The following is a 27703-nucleotide window of genomic DNA, read 5'->3' as shown; positions in this document are numbered from 1 at the left end:
GTAAGGAGGAACGCAAGTACATAAAACTGATCCTGAGGATAGATGTCAGGGCGTGTCTAAACCATGTCTGCATTTAGTGTACTTTGTAAATAAAGCCCATAATTGGTACACATGAGTAGTTAGAGCAGTTCTAATTGCATGAAGCAAGTCTGAGAAAGGATCTTGGCAGTTGAGGAGATTGTAAGTGCAGGGTAGAGCTGTGTGTCATTTAGAAACGGTTTGCTAGGGTTCAGACATGCTTCTCCTCTGGTGGGTGGAGGTGGGGTGAGGAAAGTAGCTGGATTTGCTCTGGTCATTGGGAAGGAGAAGGGAATTTGTGATTATGGTTCAAGATTTGGGTAATCAGGAGCAATGGTCAAGCAAAAGAGCCGGCCAACGGTGGTTTTGTAGCCAGCAGCTGACGGGCCTTTATTGGTAGGTATGTTGCCTGTTTAGGCACTTGTGTTGGTGTTGTCTTCAGTCACATCCTTTACATTTAGGGAGGAAATCTTTTTAAAGTAACCACAATGACAAAGAATTTCTGAATTTTGCCTCCAGAGATTGACTTAGGGTTCTGTGACTACGTTCCTGACACCTAGTTTTTTTCTATGAAATATTTATTCATTGAATGAATGAATGAATGAATGTGGTTTTTAAATGGAATGTCATATAAATCAAATATCTATTTTTTCAGCATTTCCATAAATTAAATTAAATTAAATTTGTGTAATAAACTATGTAATATATATTAGTATTAAAGCACCCAGGTGGAAAACTTTTTTTGTGTGTGTGACAGAGAGACAGATAGGGACAGACAGACAAGAAGGAAGAGAGATGAGAAGCATCAGTTCTTCGTTGCAACACTTTAGTTGTTCATTGATTGCTTTCTCATATGTGCCTTTACCTGGAGTGGGTGGGCTACAACAGAGTGAGTGACCCTTTGCTAAAGCCAGCTACCCTGGGCTTAAGCCAGTGACCTTGGGCTTCAAGCCAGCGACCTTTGGACTCAAGTCAGCGACCATGGGGTCATGTCTATGATCCCACACTCAAGCCAGCGACCTTGGGGTTTCAAACCTAGGTCTTGTGCATCCCAGTCCAATGCTCTATCCACTATGCCACCACCTGGTCAGGAGGAAAAGTCTTAAATTACGCACTATCTTAAAAGTCATATATAAAAATAATTTCCAGATTCTTTCAGGGATTTTTAGCTGAGGGATGGTTTTATTTTTAGACCTGTTTTTGTATGACTTACTGGAATTGGGGAGTAAATCTACTCATGGTAACTTAATTACTAAATTATCCTCCTTATTCTCTATTCTGGGCTAGGTTGTTGCTATGTGAGATCTCCACAGGAGTAATGGTGGAAGCAAGGTTGGCAAATTCAACACCAGAGCCAAGAGGGACTAGGTGTGATATAGTGACGTGGGAGAGAAAAGTCATGGTTTAAGAATGAGATGAAACTTAAAGGATTTAGGAGTTTGACAACTAGACAGGAGAAAGGAAGGAATTGCTGGGGCATCTCCACTAACATGGAGATGGAGCTGAGTGTGGGTCAGTGAGAAAGGTGATAACCTTCAGATTATGTAAAAGGAGAAATGAGCCTGGTTGTGGGTCAGAGGGTTGGGGATTAATAAGTAATGAGGCCATCAGAGATTTCTGAAGAGAGAAGTAGAGGAATGAAACTGCTGTTTGAAGATTAGCTTGAATGCTACGATCATGAATCCTTCTCATGTCATCAGTATACTTTGTTGTTTCTATAGCCAAATACCAGATGTTGTCTCCAAAAGATTTTGCCTCTTTTTAGCCTAGTGAATGATAATAATGATTCAGTGACTAAACTATTCTAAGTATTAGGTTTTTGTCTCAATTTTTATCTCTCGAAGTTTGAGTGCAAATAAATAATGCAGTCCCTGTTCCATAGGAAGGGAGGTAGATGAAACGCAAGCGTTCTGAAGACAGATTCTGACCATGCTGGAATCAATCCTAGAGTAGTAAGCCAACTTTTCTCATCCAGTTACTACTGGACATTCCTAATGTGAAATAAATTTTAAATGCTTGGGGAGACAAAACACCAAAGCCTTCATATATGAACAAATGTTAGTTTTTGAGTTGGTATTAATTTTGATCTAAAAGATTACAAAATATCAAAATTTCCCTCTCAATTTTCTGTAGAATTTTTACAGCTTTATTGAGATAAGTCTCATACCATACAAATCATCCATTGAAAAAGTATACAACTCAATTATTTTGTTTATTTAGAGTTGTGCAACCATTACCATAATCTAAATTTAGAACTTCTCCATTACCCCCATGGGGAAAATAAAGACATATAAACCTTTTGCAATCACTTCCTCAACCCTGCATTTCTTATTTCCTCTCTTGTTCCTCCTGCTCCTGCCCAATTTTAGCCAACCACTAATATAATTTTTGTATCCATAGTTCTAATTCTTTTTTTTTTAAAACCTGATATTTTATAGAATGTTACCATGAACTTTTGCCATCAGGAGACCTGGGTTCAAACCTCAGTTTATTAGTACTAGGACCGGAAGAAAATTTTTTTAACTTTGTAAAGTCTATTTCTCTATTTTTAAAACATGGGTAATAATAACTACTTCATAGCTTGTTGTAATGATTCAGGGATACTGATGTAAAAGTGTTTTGTTAAGTGCTGCATGAGTTGGTTCTAAAGGAGGTGTGTAACTGAATTATTAAAGGGCTTCAAATATTAATCCTTTGAAGTGTTTGATGAATAAGGGAGAGGCAGAAGAGGATAAAGGGGGTCAAATGTATGGTGACAGAAAAAGACTTTTGGTGATGAACACAGTGCAATATATAGATGACGTATTACAAACTTTATACCTGAAACTATGTGATCTTATTGAGCAATGTCACCCTAATAAATAAAATGTAAAAATAGTTGGTGGAATATAATAGAATGAATAACAAATATTTGGCTATGAAAACAACAGATTTTTATGTTTTGAGGCTATGGTTTTATTATTTATGTGAATTTAGAGTTTGACTTTTAAGATGAATTGGATGTCCCATTGAACCTAGTTTGTTTGTACTTATGCTGTTTTTGGGTCACAAGCCCCTTTGAAAATCTATGCACATATACTTGATTTTATTAAAGAAAAACAGGAGATTCACAAATCCCTAAAACCACCCATATACTCTCTACATGCCAGGTTAAGAGCCCCTGCACGCATTGTCCCCCCCCCCCCCACTCAGACTGCGTTCTCTCCCTCTTACTCTCCCAAAGGAAGAGAAGAACGATCATCAATGGCAAAAGGCAGTTGCACAAGCAACACCTAGAGCCGGCTTCACGCTCAGGAGAGAACACTGCAACTCCTCCTCGTGGTTTCGGGTACTCTACACGATCAGAGAAACCTCTCTAGTAACAAACTATAGAACTGATCCCTGAAAGTATAGTCTTTACACGCATGGTCTTTTAAAAGAGAGAGAACATAGCTCTTCAAAGCTGGGGTGAGCAGTCCCACACACTGGCAGGAAAACATAAGCATCGGCCCGGTGTGTTTGTTTACCCTCCAGTTTTTAATATCCACATAAAAGTGTGTCTAGTATGTGCTTGGATGAGCAAGGTGGATTTGCTTCTAGGTATAGAAAGGAAGAGTAGAGAAGAAATGAAGAGCAGTACCCCTGAAAAACAGAACTGGCAAGAGGATGACCAAGCAAGCAAAGATTCTTTTGTGAGCCAAGCTCCTCAGCCTACACCTGCACATTTTAGAACCCTGTGTCGTTAGTTATGACCCAGCAATCCCTCCACTGGATATCTACCCCCAAAACTCAGAAACATTGGTACGTAAAGACATGTGCACCCCCACATTCATTGTAACATTATTCACAGTGGCCAAGGCAGAGAAACAACCGAAGTGTCCCTATATAGAGGATTGGATGAAGAAGATGTGGTACATATATACAGTGGAAGACTACTCAGCCATAAGAAACGATGACATAGGATCATTTATGATGACATGGATGGACTTTGAGAACATTATACTGAGTGAAATAAGTAAATCAGAAAAAGCTAAGAACTGTATGATTTCCACACACAGGTAGGATATATTGATAAAACCAAGACTCATGGGTATAGATAAAAGTGAGGTGGCTACTAGAGGAGGGGTGGGGAGAGGAGGAAGGGTGCAAAGGATAAATATAAGGTGACATAAAATGATTTGACTGTGGGCGATGGGTACACAACATAATCAACAGTTCAAATGCTATAGAAATGTTTACCTGAAACCTATGTACTCTTGTTGATCAATGTAACCCTGTTAAATTTAATTTTCTAAATAAATTTTAAAAAAACCCTGTGTAAAGAAGAATTGCATTCTCAAGGGGGAGGGGAAGTGGGAATTCACAACAACCTTATTGTGCAAGGTGAGTGGGATGGCCTTGACGGGATACTTGCTATCACTATTGTGTATTTCATAGTGGTCAAATGGCCCAATGGTGCAGCATTCTCAATAGATTTAACAAAAGAAGTTCTTACCATATCTAAAAAGCAGATTTCTTCCTTGCCAGATCTGGTTTCCTTCCCTTAATTTGAAACACATTATCGTGAGAAGATATTTTAATACCAGTGGTAAAATAGTCCAACTAAGATCAAAACTCGGAAGGTTGGGACTGAGAGAAAAGATGAGGAGAAAGCCAAATCAATATTAGAGTGGCCAGGTGGTCCCTGTCAAATAAGAAAGATCACTTGTGATGCAACCTTTAGAAAATAGTCCTTTACCAGATATGTCTTTTGCAAGTATTTTCTCCCACTCCGTGACTTGTCTTCTTATTTTCTTAGCAGTGTCCTTTACAGCACAGAAGTTTTTAATTTTAATATCTCAAACTTATCAATTATTTTTCCTATGAATTGTGCTTTTGGTTTTGAATCTAAAACATCATTATAATACTCAAGATCATTTAGATTTTTCTCCTTTGTTACCTTATCTTTTAGGAGTTTTATGGTTCTGAATTTTGCATATAGGTATATGATCCATTGGAAGTAAATTTTCTGAATGGTGTGAAGTCTGTCTATGCTCATTCTTTTGGCCTGTAGAAGTTCAGCTGCCCAGCACCATTTGAAAAGACTAGTTTTTCTCCATTGTACTGGCTTTGTCCCTTTGTCAAAGATCTTTCGACTGACTTTGTTGGTCTATTTTCCACCACAACCTTTTATTGACTTGAAAATAAATGGACAAGAGGTGGCACCTTTCCCTGGAGTGGCTTCCCTTGCTTGCCCTTGGCAGGGTTTCTGAAGGCTGTGGTCAGTGCGGGGAGTCAGGGTGGCAGGGAGCTGGCTTGGAGGACACTCCCTGTAGGACTGGGAAGTTAGGGAAGTTTCTGAGGGAAAGACTCATTGTTGTCAGTGAAAGTGAGAGGCTTTGTATTACTGAAATGAGTCCAGTCCTTCGTCCTATTCTGCAATCTCCTTATTCCTAACACACTCATTCTAAGTGCTAAGATAATTAGAGCAAAATTTTGTGTAATTTAGAACAAGGGATGCCATTGAAGCAAATATAATTAGTAATTCTCACCTTTAATTCTTCATTCTCATGAAACCTAATAGAAAATTAAGGTTGTTTCAAGCAGATCTTTTGTGCTTAAATTGCCCCGTTTATCTCTTCATATATGCAGGCTAACCTAAATTCCAGATATTCCGCTTGGGGGCCTGGCTGACTCTCCTATGGAGGTCAAGGTTAATTTAGTGTTAGGTTAAGACCTGGAAGATGGGACATGTTCACAAGCAATTTCCATTCTTTTCTCTTTTCTTTTCTTTTCTTTTCTTTTCTCTTTTCTTTTTTTTTTCTTTTCTATTTTTCCCTGAGTGGTATTATTTAACTTTGTGGCTTCAGACCATCGTTTTCTACACACATTACTCCTAATTTGTTTTTCTGGCTCTGTACTCTTTCCTCTTTTAGGATTCCAACCACCTAGCACAGTGGTCCCCAACCTTTTTTGGGCCACGGACCGGTTTAATGTCAGAAAATATTTTCACAGACCGGCCTTTAGGGTGGGACGGATACATGTATCACGTGACTGAGACAAGCATCAAGAGTGAGTCTTAGACGGATGTAACAGAAGGAATCTGGTCATTTTTTAAAAACAAAACATCGTTCAGACTTAAATATAAATAAAACAGAAATAATGTAAGTTATTTATTCTTTCTCTGCAGACCGGTACCAAATGGCCCACGGACCGGTACCAGTCCGCGGCCTGGGGGTTGGGGACCACTGACCTAGCAGACATTTTCCCTTGGATTCCTGTTGGTACCTCAAATACCAAAAGCAGCATCTGCCAGTATTCTCCCAAACTTCCCTTTTCTAGTGCTCTTTCTTTAAATGGTGTTAGTGAGATGTCTCTGCTGCTAGGTCTTAATGATGTTTTTAGTTCTGAGGCCTTATAAATCTCTCCCTTGCTCATATTCCACGAATTTTCTCTAGATTAGACTTCTGGACAGCCTTCCTTCAACTCTTCCTAATGCTTCCTAATGTACCTTTCTAATGATCTCACTTCCTGCTTCCCAAGTTTTCAAGAGCTGACTATTTTTAGTGAGATAGAATTGGGGCTTCCTAAGCTAACACTCAGTGCTTTAAATTTCCTGACCTTTATATGCAGCTTTCATAATTATATCTGCATCTCCCCTCATGGTCTTCCGAATTAACTAAGCTGAGTATTCTCTCTGTACCCTCATTTCTTAAAGTATCTTGTACTTTTTCACTTTTCTGTCCTTGTTTTCAGACTTCTAAGAGAGTAGTCCTCAAACTTGAGTGTGCACCAGACCCACCTGGAAGGCTGGTTACAGCACAGATCACTAGGTCCCACCCCTGAGTTTCTGCTTCAGTAGGTCTGGGGTAAGGTCTGAGAATTTATATTCCTTAGCATCTGATGATTCTGATGCTGGTGGTGCAGGAACCTCACCTTGCAGCTTGAGAACCGTTCTTCAAAGGAAATTTTAAAGCTGAGATGGAAGTATCAATGGTCCATATTTAATTTATTTGGGTTAAAAGAGAAATTCAGTTCTTAAGGAGGCTGTCAGTTATTCAGATCTGAGCGTTGGAACTTATGTACAATTATGTTTTGAATTAAACACAAAAAAAGCAACTAAGCTCTCATTGTGTCAGCTGACAAGCCCTTTGCCTATAAAAGCACTGCTGAATTGAGGGTTATCCTTCTGTTTCCCCTGTACATATTGAGTACACTTGCTGTATTTACGTGTGAGCTACCAGTGTCCACACTCTGTCATTACAAAACAACAGGTCCTACAGATAGTCAACTGGCAATTACCAAACTACAGGCCTGTATTCTAAAAGCAGTTTAGCCAAGCTGTGCCAATGACTTGATGTGTCTTCTGTTACCAGAGCTAGGCATAGTCTTGGAGCTGGTTGGCTTGAGAATTATACCTTTTAAAGACTCAGGTGTCCCCATTTGTCCTTGTGAGATGGTTTTACATTTTAGTCTTGTTTTGATATGTAGGGATCATGTCCTTGTTCCAGCCTGAATGGAAGTGTAAGCACCTGTATCACTAATGGGGGTAGGAAAAGAAGGGTGAGGAGGCACTGGGTACTTGGTGCTCTTTCCTTTGCAAGAGCATTTCCAAGGGTGAACGCGGTTTGAATAGGGCATTTGGAACTTCTTAGAAGGTAACCAGAACCTAATAAAAGATTTTTCACTACTTTTCTCGTTATGTGTATATTCTGCTCTTCTAGACAGCAGACCACATAGAGCTATATATGCTGTTGTAGATAAATGACCTGTGATTCAGTGGTTGGGGCATTTCTATTTTATTTTATTTTATTATTTTATTTTATTTTATTAGCATGAGAGAGAAGAAAGACAGAGGTAAAGACAGAGACGGAAAGGGAGAGGGATGAGTAGCATCAACTCCTAGTTGTAGAACTTTAGTTGTTCATTGATTGTGTTTCATACATGCATTAACTGAAGGGCTCAAGCCAAGCCAATAACCCCTTGCTCAAGCCAGTGACCTTGGACTTCAAGCCAACAATCATGGGGTCATGTCTGTCATCCCATGCTCAAGCCAGTGACCCTGCGCTCAATCTGGTGAGCTTGTGCTCTAGCCAGATAAGCCACTGTTCAAGCTGGCAACCTTGGGGATTCGAACTTGAGACTCCAGTATCTCAGGTCAATGTTTTAACCACTGCACCACCACCAGTCAGGCAGTGGGGCTTCTTTTGTGAAGAATCCAAAAGTGAATGCCTGAAGGGTGCTCTGTGATTGGTGAACATACCTAAAATGTTTCTTTTACGCACTACTGGAGTTTTGATTATCTAACCTGCAATAAAATTTTCCAAGTAAATGCCTCAAGATTCTGGAGGTTCATTTTACAAGTTTTTTTTAAATCTCGTATAGGTAAGTGATGAAGTCATTCCTGCCAGAGCTTTGGGAAAGTGCCTTACCCACTGTTTTGGCAGTTGAAATTTTTTTTTTTTAATTTTTTTTACAGAGACAGAGAGTCAGAGAGAGGGATAGATAAGGACAGGCAGGAACGGAGAAAGATGAGAAGCATCAATCACCAGTTTTTGGTTGCAACACCTTAGTTGTTCATTGATTGCCTTCTCACATGGGCCTTGACCGTGGGCCTTCAGCAGACCGAGTAACCCCTTGCTTGAGCCAGTGACCTTGGATCCAAGCTGGTGAGCTTTGCTCAAACCAGATGAACCCGCACTCAAACTGGCGACCTCGGGGTCTCGAACCTGGGTCCTCTGCATCCCAGTCCAATGTTCTATCCACTGTGCCACTGCCTGGTCAGGCAGCAGTTGAACTTTTGATCCTTTGGAAAACTGACTTGTCTGCTGTTGCACTGTTCTTTGTACAGTTTTCATTCTGCCCCATAAACTTTGATAAGTTAGCAATGGGATATCCTTTTTTCCCCAGGTATATTTATTTATTCTCTAAATATTATATATTGAAGGCTGGCCAGGTAGCTCAGTTGGTTAGAGCGTTGTCCCAATATGCGAAGATTGTGGGTTTGATCTCTGGTCAGGGTACACACAAGACTCAATCAGTGAATGCATAAATAACTGGAACAACAAATAAATGTCTCTTTCTTCCTTCCTCTCTCAAATCAATAATAATAATAAAAAGGCTTAAAATATTGAGGAAAGAAAAGTAATTTTTAGGAAAATTACAAGGCATTAGCATGTGCATTAAAGGCATGAAGTGTATTGAGTATCTTTAGTTATAGGTTATTATGAATATTATATGAATTATATGAATGAATATTATGCTTTAATACATTAAGCTCTTATTTCTGAAGTTCTTTTAGAAATGAGATTTCTGTTTAGTGTTAGTTTGGTTAACTGAGTATAATTGCTGTTTGTTAATTGTCAATTCTTTAAAAATCCTCAGAATTTTTTTCTAGAGGCTAAAGTTCTATTAGAGATGTTCAAGTCCAGTCTGACATTTTATAGGTGAGCACATGAGGTCTTGATAAATCACACTGATCATTGAAACCACCCTGAAGTTGACTTCATCTCTGATTCAGAAGGTATCTCAGGGTCTTATTGAGATCATTGTTTTAAAAATAATCTTCACGGTTTCTCTGTGCTCAAGAAATGAATTTAGGTTACATCTTAGTTTAATAGGATTTTGAAGAGTAGCATTTAACATATCAACCCCAATACTATATTCATATATGGTCTACTATATTAGGCTAGGGGAAAGGTGGGAAGGGGGGAAGAGAATTAAATATTGGGGACACCAATAGCAGTTTCTTCTATAACTATAAACTTAAGAGTGTTGCCTGTGGCTGTTTCTCCTTTTCCCTGACACAAGTCATACCAACATCACACACAGATTGAGAGAGGCAGCATTTCCCCTCACAGGGCCTATAAAGGTCTGGTTGGAAAGGCTGTGTAGATAACTGCTATGAAGAAATTAGATACATTGGACTGCAATGGCATTTCCTTTGAGTGTAGGTGGTGAAAGGCCCATGGATGGATGACGTTAAGGAATCAATGACCTGAAGGTTGTGGAGCTGAAGTTCAGCAACCAGTTGAAAATCTGAGTTGCTCTTAACTCACAGAAGATTTATACTGTTAATAAAATATAAGTTGTCATACCACCCACAAGACCTTGGCTTGAGTGTTCCTTCTTTCCTACCCCCTGTGCCACTCATTAGTCGTGTATTGGGTAAGACCCTCATCTCACATCCTTTTTGATGGCGATAATGCCCACTGTGTAGTCTACCTCACAGGGGTTCAATGAGCTTTACTTTCACTGAAACATGTTGAAAGTGTGTCCCAGACATAAAGCAACAAAATGAAATGTCTGCTGTTTTATTGTGAATATCATGGTTCAATTACAGTTATTATACTGACTGACTTCATTGTGGACTTCTTAGATGCTTCTCTTAAAGAAATATGGGATTTTAATTTGAAAACATTTTGCATAGGAACATTGGAGTTGACTTTGGTAAATGAAGGAGCTTAAACACTTAAATCCTCTCATAGCCTTTAAATATTTCTTGATTATTTAAGAATATTTAATTTGTTCTAATGCTATGGAGTTATAAAACCATTAATGGTATTATAGCTCTGATAAAGAATATTATAGAAGGGTTTTCAAGCATTCTACTCACAACATTTCTGGGAAAAAAGAAAATGTGAACCGTAACCAATTTTAATTGGTCATATTTTACACGCCTTAAGAAGCACTTATGATAACTATTGTACTCATTTGTTTTATGTGAAATACAACTAAAAAGCATATCTACCATGCCAAAAATATTTTTTATTGATTATGTCCCTGATATTGGTATTTTTTTTTAAATCATTCTGACCTAGCTTGGGCATTATTTTCATACTTTAACATTTATATTTAGAGAGGGTATGCAGCTGTTTGTATGTTTTTGTGCGGTTGTTCCAATATATCTTTTCAAAGTTTACAGAAGTGAAAATTTATTAGTAAAATCTCATGGCTATAACAGTTTCTATAAAATGTCATTAAAGTCTGACTTCAGGCAAGTTGGTAGCAAAAAGACAGGGAAGAAGTACCATTTCTCAGTTTCAGTTTGAAAAGAAAATGGTGACTTATTACAAAATAAGTCCTAAATTTTGACATGTTTTGCTATCTTTAATCTCTCTGAGAGTTCACAAGAATAATTTAATTGTCATAGATATTTTTTCCTAAACTTATTCTTACCCTAAAAGCCTTGTTACCCACCTGTATTCTGAGAAGTGAAGTGGAAGTAATATCTATGGAACACCTACTAAGTGCCAGGGATTGTTAGACACTTATGTGCAGGTGGACATTATAACCACCATAGAGAGTAGTCATATAATCCTCACTTTTTAGAAGAAGAATCTCCTATAAAGTGTTGCTGTCATTTGAACCCAGTTCTGTCGCACACTGGAAGGTTCATATTTTTTCCACTGTTTCTTTATAGAGGCATACTACTGACTTTTTCTACTATGCCAGTAAAGCTTATTTTATGTTTTAGGATCAATAAACTTAAAGGAGTGTTGTCTCAGTTTTCTTTGTTTTGTCTTACAAAGTTATACAAAGTGGGAGCCAGGTAAACCCTCTGTCTGCAGTGAAGTCTGTGGGTTTTTCTCTCTTCCTCAGAAGTTTTTAATTACTCTTGGCACAGCTTGTAGTGAAAGAACAGCTTGTGGGGGTGGAAAATGGAATGTTAATTATAACAAATAAAATTGTTAGCCAACTTAAATAGTTGGTTTAAACGAAGAGGGGAGAAGCTTGAATGAATTTTTTATACTCTACCTTTAAAACATAAAAACATAACCAACTGTTGGAGATACTCAAACAACTGTCCAGTTGCTAAAATGGTCATATTAGTCCTTGGTGATGGTACCATGGCTCTCTGTCTGTGTTAGCTAGAAAGGCAAGGGGACTGAAGGGGTGATGTATGTGGGCAGAGAGGTTCAATGACTAGCCTAATGGAAAACCTGGAGGTGGAAATCTTGGTTGGAGTTCTTGATTTATAGATGGAAATAAATACCACAGAGATTAAGTTAGTGCCATTTGCTTGTGTCTGCAAGTCTGTAGAATGTGAACTGCAATTGAGCATGGGTCTACTGAAGCCAGTGGCCGGTTACTACAGCCTGGGTCTAGGACCGTCATTCAGGCTGCCATTTTGGAAATGTAGACCTTTAGTCATGAGGAAAACTAAGGGAAAAGTGAATTCATTCAATAAACATTGAATATTTTCAGTGCTTGGTAGAAGCACAGGTGATTAGGGGAACTCTTCATCTATTTGGGATAGGTAGACATAAGTCAGAGTGTAATATAAGTTAGAGGCATGAAGAGTGATGAAAAGCCATTATGTGATCAGGAAGAGTGAGAAGTTTCTGTGGCCGGTGCTTGGGTGAGATTGGTATAATATTCTTCCATGCTCATTTCTCTTCTTCCTGGTAGTCTCAGGCTAGATATCCTTTTCTCCGTGAATCCCTTTTCCTAATCCTACCCTAAGACTGGGTTAGGTTTTCTTGTTGTACGGTGTTAGAGGAACAGTGTAACACGCTTAGCAGACCATCTGCCCCTTGGATTATAAGTGGCTCTTACCTGTCCCCTACCTGCCAGTAAGTTCTCGTGAGAGGAAGAGCCACATAGACACAACAACCTGCATTTAGTAGCTATGTAAATGAAGTAGAACTATATTAAAGCTTGAATCCAGTTGTGGAGGGCCCTGTAATAATAACAGGTGATATTTATTGATTGCTTACTATGCGCCAGGCACTATAAAAAGTGCTTAGTGCACATTAACTCATTTAATTTTTCAACAACCCATAAAGTAGGCATGACTATTATTTCATTTTACAGATGGAGAACCTGAGACATAGAAAGCTGAATGTGTTCTCCAAGGTGGCTCAACTGAAGTGCAGAGCCTGGCTAGCCCTGGCCATTTGGATCTGCAGCCCTGCCCTTACCCACTGTGCCCCCTGCGTCTGGCTTGTGCTGCTGGGGAATTTATTTATTTATTTTTTGTTTATATTTTTAATAATTTTATTTTTTTAATGGGGCGACATCAATAAATCAGGATACATATATTCAAAGATAACAAGTCCAGGTTATTTTGTCGTTCAATTATGTTGCATACCCATCACCCAGAGTCAGATTGTCCTTTGTCACCTTCTATCTAGTTTTCTTTGTGCCCCTCCCCCTCCCCCTTTCCATCTCCCTCTCCCCCCTCCCCTCATAACCACCACACTCTTATCAATGTCTCTTAGTTTAACTTTTATGTCCCACCTACGTATGGAATAATGCAGTTCCTGGTTTTTTCTGATTTATTTATTTCACTTCGTATAATGTTATCAAGATCCCACCATCTTGCTGTAAATGATGCGATGTCATCATTTCTTATGGCTGAGTAGTATTCCATAGTGTATATGTGCCACATCTTCTTTATCCAGTCATCTATTGATGGGCTTTTTGGTTGTTTCCATGTCCTGGCCACTGTGAACAATGCTGCAATGAACATGGGGCTGCATGTGTCTTTACGTATCAATGTTTCTGAGTTTTGGGGGTATATACCCAGTAGAGGGATTGCTGGGTCATAAGGTAGTTCTATTTTCAGTTTTTTGAGGAACCACCATACTTTCTTCCATAATGGTTGTACTACTTTACATTCCCACCAACAGTGTATGAGGGTTCCTTTTCCTCCATAGCCTCTCCAACATTTGCTATTACCTGTCTTGTTAATAATAGCTAATCTAACAGGTGTGAGGTGGTATCTCATTGCAGTTTTGATTTGCATTTCTCTAATAACTAAAGAAGATGAGCATCTTTTCATATATCTGTTGGCCATCTGTATTTCTTCCTGGGAGAAGTGTCTGTTCATGTCCTCTTCCCATTTTTTTATTGGATTGTTTGTTTGTTGTTGAGTTTTATGAGTTCTTTGTATATTTTGGATATTAGGCCCTTATCTGAGCTGTTGTTTGAAAATATCATTTCCCATTTAGTTGGCTTTCTGTTTATTTTGTTATCAGTTTCTCTCCTGAGCAAAAACTTCTTAGTCTGATGTAGTCCCATTTATTAATTTTTGCCTTCACTTCTCTTGCCTTTGGAGTCAAATTCATAAAATGCTCTTTAAAACCCAGGTCCATGAGTTGAGTACCTATGTCTTCTTCTATGTACTTTATTGTTTCAGGTCTTATGTTTAGATCTTTGATCCATTTTGAGTTAATTTTAGAACAGGGGGACAAACTGTAGTCCAGTTTCATTCTTTTGCATGTGGCTTTCCAGTTTTCCCACTGCTGGGGAATTTAAACTGGTTCCTGGGGGCAGAGGGGTCTGTTAGTGCTGTAAGCAGGGGACTGTGTGGTCCTGGCACTGTTGTGTAGATAGATGGTACAGACAAGAAAGACGCCTGAAACAGTGCCAAGTCAGCCCTGATATGTGAATAGCAAGACATGTTATTGTGAGTTGACCTAATAAATTCACAGAGCACTTACTCTATGCCAGGCACTGTTCAAAGAACTTAACGTATGGAAGCAACCTTAGTGTCCATCAGTAGATGAATGGATAAAGGAGATATGGTATATATACAATAGAATATTATTCAGGAATAAAAAAGAAGGAAATCTCACTATTTTCTACATCATACATGGACCATGAAAGTATTATGCTAAGTGAAATAAGTCAGAGAAAGACAAATACTGTATGATTTCATTTATCTGTGGATTAAAAAATAAAACAGAAATTGACCCATAGATATAGAGAATGAGTTGATGATTGCCAAAGTAGAAGGGCGAGGGAATGGGAATAAAATTAAAAACAATTTTTTAAAATCTGATCACCAGTGACCTGGGCCCTAGCATACCTGACACTATCTCAGCCCTTTCATTTCTGCTCTGACCCTGACATGCTCCAGGGATACAAATCAGCCAGGGCAGAGTGGTGAGAAAATGTAAATATATATATATAAATGGTAACTGATTTAACGCTCATGGCAACCTGTGAGGTAGGCACTAGTACTACCTCCCCCACCCATCTTGTAGATGAGGAACCTGAGATTCAGAGCGGTCCCAGCAGCTGGCAAGTCGCAGAGCTGAGCAAGTCTGGCTCCAGGCTCATCACTGCTGCCCCATGCTGCTGCTGAGTCTTCCTGTAACTGGAGCGATTACTAGTGCTTGTCAGTGCTATTTCCACTCCACATGGTGCAGGATCTCAGAGATATTTTGGAGACAGATTCTTCCATTTGTAAAAGCATCTGCTCTAAAAATGTTTGTCTGGAACTATTTATATTCTATTTGATATACGCAGGCTTAAAGCAGGAAAATAAAAAAAAAAGACACAAGCCCTGCCTTTAAAGCATTCATATTCTGCTAAGGGGTGACAGAAAAGCATATAGATATATAAAGAAAAAAATAATTTCAACTAGCGAAAGGTAAATGAAAAAATAAAACCAAGTAATCTAATCAACTTGTGCTGTTCACTGTGGTAGCCACAGTCACACGTGTCCTTGGACCATTTGAAATGTGGCCAGTGCAAACTGAGAAGTTCTGTAAGTATAAAATACATATTGGAATTCAAAAATATTATATAAAAAGAAAATTATATGGCCCTGGCCAGATGACTCAGTGGTAGAGCATCCGTCCTGTGTGTGAATGCCCTGGATCCTTGTCAGGACACACAGGGGAAGCAACCATCTGCTTCTCCATCCCCACCTCTTCTTTCTTTCTCTTTTTATCTCTCTCTTCCGCTCTTGCAGCCATGGCTCTATTGGTCAGAGCGCATTGGCCCCAGGTGCTAAGGGTGGCTCCGTGGAGCCTCCACATCAGATGCTAAAAATAGCTTGATTGTGAGTATGGCCCTAGATGGGGGTTGCTGGTGGATCCTGGTTCGGGCGCATGCAGGAGTCTGTCTATCTCCCCTCCTCTCAACTTGGAAAAAGACAAAACTAAAAATAAATAAATAAATAGAAAATGATAAATACCTAATAATTTTTACATCGGCTACATCTTTTAAATTCTTCATATATTTTTAAAATAAATTATATTAAAGAAATGGCAAGTGAAGTAAGCTAAGCACAAAGGAACAATATACTGTATGACTCCACTTATATAAGGAATAATCAGATTCATAGAGAGAAAGTAGAATGTTGGTTACTAGGGGTGAAGGGCTCATTGGTACATAATTTCAGTTTGGGATGATGAAAAATGTATGGAAGTAGATGGTGATGATTTTGATTGCACAACAATGTGAATGTACTAATGATACTAATTATACACCTAAAATGGTAAAATATAGGTAAAATTTATGTATATTCCATTTTTAAAAAGCAAAAAATATGTTTTGACTATTAGAAAATATAAAATTATTAATACATGCATGGTTCACATTCTGTTTCTATTGAATCGTACTGGGACAGAGTGATGGTTAAGATGGTTAGGAACAACCTTTTTGAGGAGGTCTTCAAAAAGAGAAGTGATGACTCTGAAATGAGAAAGAATCGACCACACAGAAGCTTGAGGGGAGAGTTTCAGGCAGATGCAAAGGCCCTGGGGTGGGGAAATGCTGTATGTTTGGGTAGCTGGGATCAGATGAAGATGGAGGGGGGTGCAGATCATGCAGCCTTCTGGGCTGAGGTGACTGGATACTACTGATGCTACTTTGTTTAACTTGAAAACAGAAACAAAGTTAAAAAAAGAAATGCAAATTCTTTATAGACTAAACCAGGGGTCCCCAAACTATGGCCCGCAGGCCACATGCAGCCCCCGCCGCACTTCCAGAAGGGGCACCTCTTTCATTGGTGGTCAGTGAGAGGAGCACATTGACCATCTCATTAGCCAAAAGCAGGCCCATAGTTGCCATTGAAATACTGGTCAGTTTGTTGATTTAAATTTACTTGTTCTTTATTTTAAATATTGTATTTGTTTCCGTTTTGTTTTTTTTTACTTTAAGATAAGATATGTGCAGTGTGCATAGGGATTTGTTCATAGTTTTTTTTATAGTCCGGCCCTCCAACGGTTTGAGGGACAGTGAACTGGCCCCCTGTATAAAAAGTTTGGGGGACCCCTGGACGAAACCATAGGAAAATGCTGATATTTCTGATCTACAAAACAGCAAATTCTTCTGACTGAACCTGATACGTGTTTGTAGTTTGAATTTAATTGTTTCATCAGTGATGGGCTTGGTCTGCTAGTAAAGAACATGCTTTGTTTTCTAATTGTTTGTTTTTTGGTGGGCACCTCAGAGGACAGCACCACATTCTTTTGGCTTGTGGAGTATAATACCCAACAACAATCTGTGTTGAAATGGAAGAAGACCTAGCTGGCCACAAATAGAACTGTCACAAATGATAATAAAAAAATCCTGAAGGCAGTACCTTGAACATTTCTTATTTCATAAACCGTCAGCTTTTTGACCCTGATGGTTCTCGGAACCCAGAGGGAGAGATAATAGTATCATTAGCACCTTTGGATCTTGGCTCTCTCAGGGGGCATTTATTATTAACAGGTAGACTTTTTCATCTTGAAAGGTCTAAGCTCAGGACAAGTAAAGGCTCAGGTTGGCCTTCTCAGTAGGGGAGTGTTGCTAGGAACTTAAGTTGGGGTTTGTTTATTCTTATATAAAAAGCCCATCAGTGTGGCTCAGATAGTTAGTCTTGTGGCCAAGTTCTGTTTCCCAGGTCCATCTTGTTGGCCTCACTGTGTGTTAGCACAGCCTTTCCCTGAGCAGAGGGCCTGGGGCAATGAGAGCTGGCTCCACAGGAGGGGCTAAGGAACGAATCATTTTCTTCATAGTCGTTGACTCCAGATCATCTGATGGAAGTGTTTGTTCATATTGGAGGGAAAGATGGTTCATACTTAAAATCTTTTGTTTTGTGTAAATATTTTTGGGGTTTTTAAAAATTATTTATTTATTTATTCATTTTAGAGAGGAGAGGGAGAGACAGAGAGAGAGAGAGAGAGAGAGAGAGAAGGGGGGAGGAGCTGGAAGCATCAACTTCCATATGTGCCTTGACAAGGCAAGCCCAGGGTTTCGAACCGGTGACCTCAGCATTTCCAGGTCGATGCTTTATCCACTGTGCCACCACAGGTCAGGCTATTTTTTGGGTTTTGAAGTATCTCTGGCCACCAGCTGGGGACCAGCGAGTCCAGCCAGCTAGAATGATTAGCTGTTGTGTTCGAACCTGCTATAGAGCAATTCTGTGTTATGTTTGAGTTCCGCAGTGGGGCGGGTCTAGTGGCTCTGGGCTGCTTGGGTATTGTGAGAGGAAGAGGTGAGTGTGACTTCCCCAGGCTCTTTAGAGTTTAAAGTTTACTAGGTATTTGTGCTCTCCTGGGATGACTAGACATCATTTCTTGGTAGCCTAGGTACTATTTAAGCTCATTTTCTAAAAACAATGGAGGCGTGTTATGTCCTGATTGTGATTATTGATATCTAGAGCCACAAACTATAAATATCTGACACAACTTCTAGAGTTCTCATCTCTGCACATATTGTGACCCATATCTGTGGCATCATAGTTGTGTCATCTGTTTTTACTGCCAAATGGTCAACTAATGTAAGTCATTAAATAACATTAATTCAACACTGTGTAGACTCATGAGTAACTTCTATTTCAGTAAGTTCATTTGAGATAGAGTTACGTTTAGGCTTAGTAATAGATTCTCTATTCATTTCATTTTCAGTCCTGATCAGCTTCTTTCCTTTGTTTTGTTTTCTTGCCATGTTTTGCGGGATGATTGTGACCACCCGGTTTAGTTATGGCCGACTGACAATGCTGTAATCTCCCTGGAGGTGGCTGGAGCTGGAGGAACAGCTGGTCACGTTTTTAGTGTGGTCCTTGACCTGTGTAGAGCAAATGAATCTATACAAATGTAAACAGTTATTTGCTGGGTTTTCATTTTACAGTTTTCAGTAGCTGTTTCACAAATTGCATCGTTTTCTTTTTTTTTTTTTTTTTTGTATTTTTCTGAAGCTGGAAACGGGGAGTCAGTCAGACAGACTCCCGCATGCGCCCGACCGTGATCCACCCGGCACGCCCACCAGGGGGCGATGCTCTGCCCATCCCGGGCGTCGCTCTGTTGCGACCAGAGCCACTCTAGAGCCTGGGGCAGAGGCCATGGAGCCATCCCCAGCGCCCGGGCCATCTTTTGCTCCAATGGAGCCTCGGCTGCGGGAGGGGAAGAGAGAGACAGAGAGGAAGGAGAGGGGAAGCGGTGGAGAGGCAGATGGGCACCTCTCCTATGTGCCCTGGCCGGGAATCGAACCCGGGACTTCCGCACGCCAGGCCGACGCTCTACCATTGAGCCAACCGGCCAGGGCCGCATCGTTTTCATATTCATGTGAAACCCAGGAGATTGACATTACTGCTTTTTCATTCTGCCGGTAAGGAAATGCAACCTCAGAGTTTCCGTGCAGGAGCACTGACTTCAGGTTGGATTCTTTCCCACACCTACCAACTGCTGTGTGCCCTGACATTCCTGCAAGTGGCCAAGAACATTATGAGAATCCAATTATTCATCATAAGTTGAGAAACAATTATCTGTCATGTATCATTTCTGTTCTTACCTCAGTCACTCCTGCTGGTATGTCCTGCTTGTTCATTCTTCAAACTCCTGTCTCAACACAGCTTGCTATGTGACCGACCCCACACCTGCTTCTTCCTGTAGTCCTGAGTCAGTATAGGACTTTGCTCCCCTTTTCAGGGTCCAAATCAGAAACCTAGGTGTTAGATTTAATATTCAGGTGATGGTGGGCAGACCATGTGATTGCTAGGGTTCAGGTTTCTAGTTGTAAATTTGGAGTAAAACCTGTCTTGTTAGATATTGGTCATATTTTGAGATGAATACTCTATATGGACAGCAACTACTGTTGCTATTTAAAAAAAAAATCATCATATCCTCTCACTTCCCCCGTACTTAATCAGTTGGCAGGACTGGTGATTTTACTCACATTAACATCATTGACTCCGTTCTCTCCTTTCCAATTCTTCCACCTTAGATTCATCATCCTGATCTCTTTTAGCCCCTCTTATCCATTCTCTATACTACACCCAGCCTGGTCTTTCCAAATAAACAAATTTAAACTTCTCCTTGAAGTCTCGCATTTGCTTACAGAGTAAATGTAAATTCCCTAGTTTTTCCTCGAAGGCCCTTCAGGATCAGACCTTCCACAACCTCATCTCACGTTATAATTCCTGTTCCTGGACACACACCCTCCCCTTCACTGTGCAGAACTAGGTCTCCTTTGAGTTCCCCATATTGTCTTGATCGCCTGAAAGCTGGCATTCTCCATGACTCAGTTTCCCTATTTTCTTCCTGCCCATCACACCTCTTCCCCACTGCCCAGCTATCATACACTCATCTTTAGTGCTGTGGTCTTAGCACCCTACACATAGTAGATACTCAAAGAACAAATAAATCAACTCTTGGCTTCAATGGATACAGAGTGGCTAGCATCTTTAGACTAAGGGGATCTCTTAAGTCTTTAGCTTCCCTGGGGGATTGGCAAGGCTGGAAACAGATTGGATTTTAAAGGAAGACCCTGGTTGGTATCTGAGCCACCAGGAGACCTGGAGTCTGCACCTGGGAACTCGGGGTGAAGAGAAGTGGTATCATTGTTGCCATGTTTTTCTCTGCTATATTAGCAGCAAAAGAAAAAAGAAAACATGTGATTTACCTGAAGTCAAGTGTACTGTAGCTGTTCCATCAGGAATTTATCTGGAAATACTGTTTGGCTATTCGGAAATTAAACCATAATTACCCCCTACATATTCCCTACAAAAACAACAGTTCTTCCCCTAAACAACAACCAGCTGAGAGTGGTTGTCTATGGTTACCAGGTACAAAATCTCTACTAGCTGGAAAGCAACAAAGCCAGGCCTACTGTGCACACAGGCTGTAGGATCTTGCACAGGTGTGATCAGAATCACACCTGTGCATAGTCATTTGACAGCTTCCTATGGAAGGTTCTGAAGCACTCGTCTAGTCTTGGACTATTGTTCTGTGAGAAAGATATTTAAAGCTTCTCAAATTTATGTTACGCCTTACTTCTTTGGAAAACACAAGCAGCGTGAAAAAAAAATTATTCCATTACGTGTATACTCTAAGCAACTAAAAATCTAAGCCTTTCCCCTTCATGAAAAGTGTGGAGATTATTTGCTTTGCTCCTGTAAAAGGCAAAGCCTACTAAAGATGCTTGAGAATTGGCATCTCTTTGACAGATGCACCTGGAAAGGAACCACATGGTCCACCTGCTGTGTATCTGGTAAATGTGAACCTGTGTTAAAGAGAATTCTGGTACCCGGGACAAGGCTTTGTTTTCTAGATTGCTCTCTTTATGTGTGTTTTCTTTAATAATCCTTATGACTGAATTATAACACAGTCAGAAATATAAAAACATCATAGGCATACAGCTTGAATGTTAAAGTTGCCCCTTTAATATATATATTAAAATATAACACATTAATAATTTAGGATTTGGTCCTACCACCATATTTTGTTTAATTAAATTAAGGGGTTGGGGAGAATGGAGATAGGAGTGAATTTCTGAATGCCATTCTCTTGACATAGCTGTGTAAAAACCCTCCATGACTCGTGCTAAGGAGGCAAAGTTTTGTTTTCCTAGTGGTAATATCTGAGACACTCATAACCTGTAATTTTTATCACCAGTTCTGTTTCTTTAGCCTTTTGAATACATACATGAATTCCATTAAAGCCACACACCTATATAAGTGGTCTTCTTCTGTCTCTGTGTGTCAGGTAGGGACAATGTCTGCCACCTAAATCCAATAATTGCTAGTATTCTACCGTATTTACTTTATTTTCTTTTCTAGGTAGAGTTTGGGGTGTTGTATTATTGATAGTAAATTTGGGTCATCAGCAGACTTCCCCTTTGAATACTTCAGCATTCATCCCCTATAAGCAAGGACAATAATATCTTATGTTTGAAAGTTAATGATTCTATAATACTTTTCAATATCCAGTCTATATTCAGATTTCCTCAGTTATTCCAAGCATGTCTTTTTTAGTTTTATTATTTACCACAATATGCTAGAGTTTGTGTCCCCTGCAATAAATTAATGTGTCAGAGAGCACTCCAGTGATTGTGACAGCTTACTAGAGGAATAGCGGTTGCTCCCTTCACTTTATACATGCGGAGAAAAGAGCCGTTTTCCCAGGAGAAGAATGCATGGGCCTCTCTGCTGCTGGCAGCTTCCTTCCTTGTGATGCAGCAGTAGTGGTAGGAATGAATGAATGAATGAGAATTCGTAACACCCATTACCACTATGAATGGGCTGCTTACAACTTTTAGAAATCCATGAATGTTTATACACTAGGTGCAGCTAATTGAGTCTGATACCAAGGGCTGAGGCAGCCAAGTACACACATTGTTAAAGCAACTAGGAACCATTTCTTGTGTGCTGGTTTGCCAAAAACCTGGTGTCATCCTAGCAGGGAGAATAGCTCAGGGCAGAATATTTGGACAGGCCTCAGGCATTTTTCAGACATTTAGACTTCATGATAAAGTAGACTATTATTATTTGATGTACTTTAAAATTCATAGAATAATTGAACAAAAGGTACAATAGAGTTCCATATACTCCTGTAGCCTCCTCATTTTCTTTATTGTATACATTTGTTATTATCATGTGAATATTGCAAATAATGAGTGCTGTTGGTACATTATTATTAGCTATAGGTCACAGTTTGCATTCAGGTTCACATTTTGTGTTGTACAGTTCTGTGAGCTTTGACAAATGTATAATGTCATGTATCTGTCATTACAGTTTCATACGGGATAGGTTCGTTGACCTAAACACCTCATCCCACCTTACCCCTGAGCCCTGGGCAACCACGGATCTTTTTAGCGTCGCCATAGTTTTGCCTTTTACAGAATGTCATATATGTAGTTGAAACCATACATAATGTAGCTTGTGCAGACTGACTCTTTTTCACTTTGTAATACACATTTAATGTTTCTGCATGTCTTCTGTTGGCTTGATAGCTCATTTTATCTTACCTCAGAATAATATCCACTGTACCACATTTTGTTTATTCATTCACAAGTCTTGCTATTTTATTTTAAAACAAATGGTAGAACATTTCAGCACATCGTAGGTGTTTGATAAATAGTTATTAAAGGACCTAGTTAGATTGAATCCTTAATTTTTCTTGCAGGTGTAAAGTGCCAAGGGAGAGTTGTGATGGAAAAGCCAATTATGTTGTTAAGCATTGCTTTCTACTAATGTGAGGTTACTGTTTAAGGAGAGAGCATTTAACCCTGTAGTGGCTTAGCCCAGCAGCAGCAGATGGCTTTGATCTAAGCTTCCAACAGCAGTTTAAATAAAGTCCTAGAACTGCACTGTGTACTACAGTAGCTACTAGGCACACGTAGCTCTTTGAATTTAAAATGATTAAAAATAAGTACAATTTAAAAATCAGCATGTCTGCTGCATTAACCACACTTCAACTGCTCAATGCTCATAGTGGGTAGTGGCTACCATCCTGGACAGGGCACATACGAAACATTTCTATCATCATAGTAAATTTTATTAGACAGCCTTGATCTAAGAACATTCAAATAGAAAGGTGTAATTGCAATTAGTTGACCGGGCTGATTTCTGGTTTCAAAGCTTAACTGTTTTGTGCTGTTACAGTTTTAAAATGGCAGAGAGGAAGGCCAGAGATTTGTTTGCTGGAGAAAAGTTGCTTAAAATAACGTACTGGAGATAAAAAGGTTGCCCAGGCCAGTGAAGCTCTGAAATCCCCCTTGTGTGACAGCCCCAGGAGGTAGGGTTTGACAAAGGTTTAAGCTCTTGATCAGTCAGTGTTAAAGAATTTTACAGAACTTTCAGCTCTTGCTGCTTTAGTTTGGTGAAAAAGCAGAGGGCTTCTCTAATTTGAGGGGTTGGGATGGGTGTGGAGAGGGAGTTAAACTTCTCAACTAATAAATTGGCAAATTGTATACCCATCCCTTCTGTAAACTCCTGTGGTTCTTGGATGTCAGGAATGTGAAACCTGAATGAATACCAGATATTTGCCCCAGTAATTGTAGCTAGCTGCCTTGAAATTGAAATTACTCTTATTTAGGAACAAAGCAAAGAGTGGTTTTCTTGGGGTTTTTTTCTTCTTTTTTTCTTTTTTTGCCGGCTCCTTGGACTTGATCAGATCTAATTTCATTCCTGTGGTAGCCATGCTGACACACAGTATCGTGGGCTGTCAGTCTATTTGATTCCAGTTCTACGTGCATGTTACATATGGCTTTTTCATAGTAAAAGGTAAAATTTAGAGAAACCAAAGAATATATATGGCATTTTTATAAAGACTTTGTGATTTTTTTTTTCTAAATAGAAGTACAGATGACAGGCATTACATTAAATTATACTTTTCCTTAATGTCTAATCTGGAAATTGGCTCTTGATGCTGATGAGGGTTTTTAATATAATTTTTAAATGAATATGTCGAATTGTACTTTATGCGCATTGTAGCTTTAAATACTGACATTTTGCCTTTTGAAATGCTTGACTTTCTATGAGGCCTACTGTGAAAAGATAAATTTGACAGAATAATATAGCTACTATAATTCCTGTGAAATGACTTAAAATATTCTGGTATTTGGAAGCTTAGTCAGGATGTGACCATTTGGAATCATGACTGTCTATAAACACAGGCTTTAGAATTGATAGTTTTCTCTAAGAATAGGCACAGAGAAAATAGTATATTATTTTGCAAATGAAGAATGGGAGTGCCAGATCTCAAATGAAGACAGATTTCCCTTTAATTCTGCTAGTGTCATCTGCTAAACAACCCTTATAAGAGTTGCTGAGGTTTAATCAGTATTTAATAATTATGGCATTCGTTCAACTGACTTTTCTTTTAAAAGCAAACATGTTCCTCAAATGAAAGGCAGGATAACAAACGGAGTTCTTGTCTTTGCTATGGTTTAATTGAATTTTAAATATATATATTTTAATTTAGATGCTGTTTCTTGAAAGCAAAGTCTAGAGAAATTGATTATGGTTTCTTAGCATGAGATTGTTTTCTTAAAAGCCATGAAAGGGAAAAGAATCAATATTAGTGATTTCCGAGTGACAGGTTTTTACAGAGCCCTCTCCCCCCTCCGCAGCACAATTGATTGCTGCTTTTGTAAAGGATTTTCAAAGAATAATGTGTATTAAAAACATTATTCTCTGCTATGAGCTTCAGCAGTTACAAATGGGTTTCCATGGGGGTTGTGCTGCAATGTGACCACTTGAAGGGATTGTGGCTGTCACCGGTGGGCCAGGGCAGTGAGGCAGGGGAAGGGCTATTAGGTGAGGAGCTGTTGGCTTGCATACCAAAGAGGTTACCCAGGCAGCTTGCAGTCCCTCAGCCTCCACAGCAGGAGAGGCACGAAGCGAGTTATTTTTCTACAAGCCGTGTGTAAGGTTAAGCAGCAAGAAGAGGGAGTCAGAAGTATGTCTTTGTTCCATAACCTTGGTTGTAGGCAGATGTGTTCAGTCAGAGTGAGGGATAATAGAAGCTGGTAGCTCCCCAGCCTCCATATCCTGAGACCCATGAGGAGAGGATGTGTCTTCATGGCTATCTAACTAACACATGAGCACCAGGTTGTGCTCAGGCTGCACGCTGATCTTGTACCAATTAAATAATAAACGACTTTGTGGGTAGAGGCACTGTCTCCAGGCAGGGTGCCTGGAGCAGTTAACTCTATTAGAAACAGGCCCTGTCTTGAAAAGCAAGTGACAGGACCCGAATGAGAGACCATTAATGTGGACAGGGCTCCCACGGTTTTTAATTCTCAGTAAGACTCTGTGTCTGTGGGAAATGAAGATGTAACAGGTAGTCCAGGTGGCTTTCATCCTAAAAAGGGAGCTTTTATATAGACCTTGCCATTGATTGCCTCACAAAAGGCATTTGTAGAAATAGTGTGGTCCGTTAATTTGTGAAGAATAGAAGATCTTGAGGATGTGGGAATTTTTAGAAAATGGTGTTTGGTTTATCATCACTAATTTTTCTTTAGAACCTTTGGGTGTTAAATCAGCACAGGGGCCTCTCGGATGGCTCACTTCAGAACTGGTGGAACCAGCTGGTACTACTCTGCTTTCATTACTGGATTCACTTGGAGGAAAAATAGTTCCTTCAAATGGTCAGATGTGCTTCTGACTCATAACTATTTGCTTTTCTTTATGCTGCATATTTTTGGAAAACTAAATGCTATGTCTCTTATGAAATGGTGCTTTTGAATGTGTGTTCCAACTGAGACTTAATTATCACTGAATTACCATGAATCAAACCCTCATATGGGGGCAAAAAATAATAAATAATAATATGCTCCATTAGATAAAGTGTTTTTTAAATATTATTATTATTATTTTTTACAGAGACAGAGTCAGAGAGAGGGACAGATAGGGACAGACAGGCAGGAACAGAGAGATGAGAAGCATCAATCATCAGTTTTTTGTTGCGACACCTTAGTTGTTAATTGATTGCTTTCTCATATGTGCCTTGACCGTGGGCCTTCAGACCGAGTAGTAACCCCTTGCTTGAGCCAGTGACCTTGGGTCCAACCTGGTGAGCTTTGCTCAAACCAGATGAGCCCACGCTCAAACTGGCAACCTCGGGGTCTCGAACCTGGGTCCTCCGCATCCCAGTTCAATGCTCTATCCACTGTGCCACCACCCTGTCAGGCTTAAATATTATTTTTTAACTGAGCATGCAATTTGACCATCTTGCAAAGTTTCCTCCTTCCTCTCGCCCTCCAAATCCTTATAACATAAGAATAAAAGTAAAGGGTTCCATTAGCAGAATGTCTTCATGTGGAGATGCTGGTGGAGGTAGATCAGAAGACAGAAGGCAGGTTTGAGATGGATTAGGTTACGTTATAGGTTTTTGAAGGCTTTGGCCATGTGTTGGTTTGTACAGTCAATAAAGTGTTTATCGTTGGTAGAAAAAAGATTACTATCCACAAGTCTCCTTTCTCTTCATTTGGCAAAACCATAAATATTAATCTTCAAATAAATTACTCAGACACTAACCGAAGCACTTTCTAAAATGTATTTGCTTTGAGATGGCATAGGTACTGTGACTGTACCCACAAAATAATCTTTTGGGCATGGTTCAGACCTCACTGTGACTTGGCTTTGAGTATAAAAAGTTCAGAAGATCTTGACTTCAGTTTTGAAATCAGAGGTCACATTACCTTTTGATTTATCTCGTTTCTTCTTAGCTTTGTTTATTTCCAGCAAAAGGAACCAGTTGTAAATATCTTCTTTAGAAAAGCCCTCCTTGTTTAGGTAGGCACTGTGTCAACCCAAAGGGTCTCTAGAATCAGCAAAAGGAGAGGCAGAACAAAAGACTCCCCTTATAGACAGCCGAGGTAAGTGTAGTAGAGGGGTCCTGAAAACCAGGAGCAGTGTGGGACATCTGCAGGGCTTGCTGGCTTGGCTCCGCTGCTGGGGACTGAGCTGGAAAGGAGCATGTTCACTGGGGAACAGCAACATCACCTTGACATGGAATGGCCTCCTTGCTTCAAATGACCCAGGAGGAAAGATTAGCCAATGAGAGGGATAATTAGATTCAGGAAATTTTAGAACCAATAATCTTGCGATTGAATATCCATTTTATTTGACTTTTGTCTTTGTGACTTCAGATAAAATAGATCAGTTGTGGCCCAAGTGCTGTTTTGTCATTCTGTGGCACTTTCCTGAAGTGTGAACTTTTTTTTCATGCTTGTCACTTATACACCCATAAAGATTTTTATAATATAATGCACTTGTCTC

At 39.5% G+C, this 27703-nt stretch overlaps 1 protein-coding gene and 1 non-coding gene across 2 annotated transcripts in view; one reads left to right on the top strand and one right to left on the bottom strand.

Annotated features, from left to right (window-relative positions):
* Positions 1-27703, top strand: part of SDC2 (syndecan 2) — a 134769-nt gene that overhangs the window by 70869 nt on the left and 36197 nt on the right. The gene's annotated exons all lie outside the window — the stretch shown is intronic.
* Positions 3202-3415, bottom strand: LOC136332554 (small nucleolar RNA U3). The gene has a single exon (XR_010730769.1). It is a non-coding gene; the product is annotated as a small nucleolar RNA U3 (small nucleolar RNA).

This window comes from Saccopteryx bilineata, chromosome 3 (genome assembly GCF_036850765.1).
Source record: "Saccopteryx bilineata isolate mSacBil1 chromosome 3, mSacBil1_pri_phased_curated, whole genome shotgun sequence".
NCBI lineage: Eukaryota > Metazoa > Chordata > Mammalia > Chiroptera > Emballonuridae > Saccopteryx > Saccopteryx bilineata.
The sequence above is the reverse complement of the archived record's forward strand: the minus strand, read 5'-3'. Positions and strand labels throughout refer to the sequence as shown.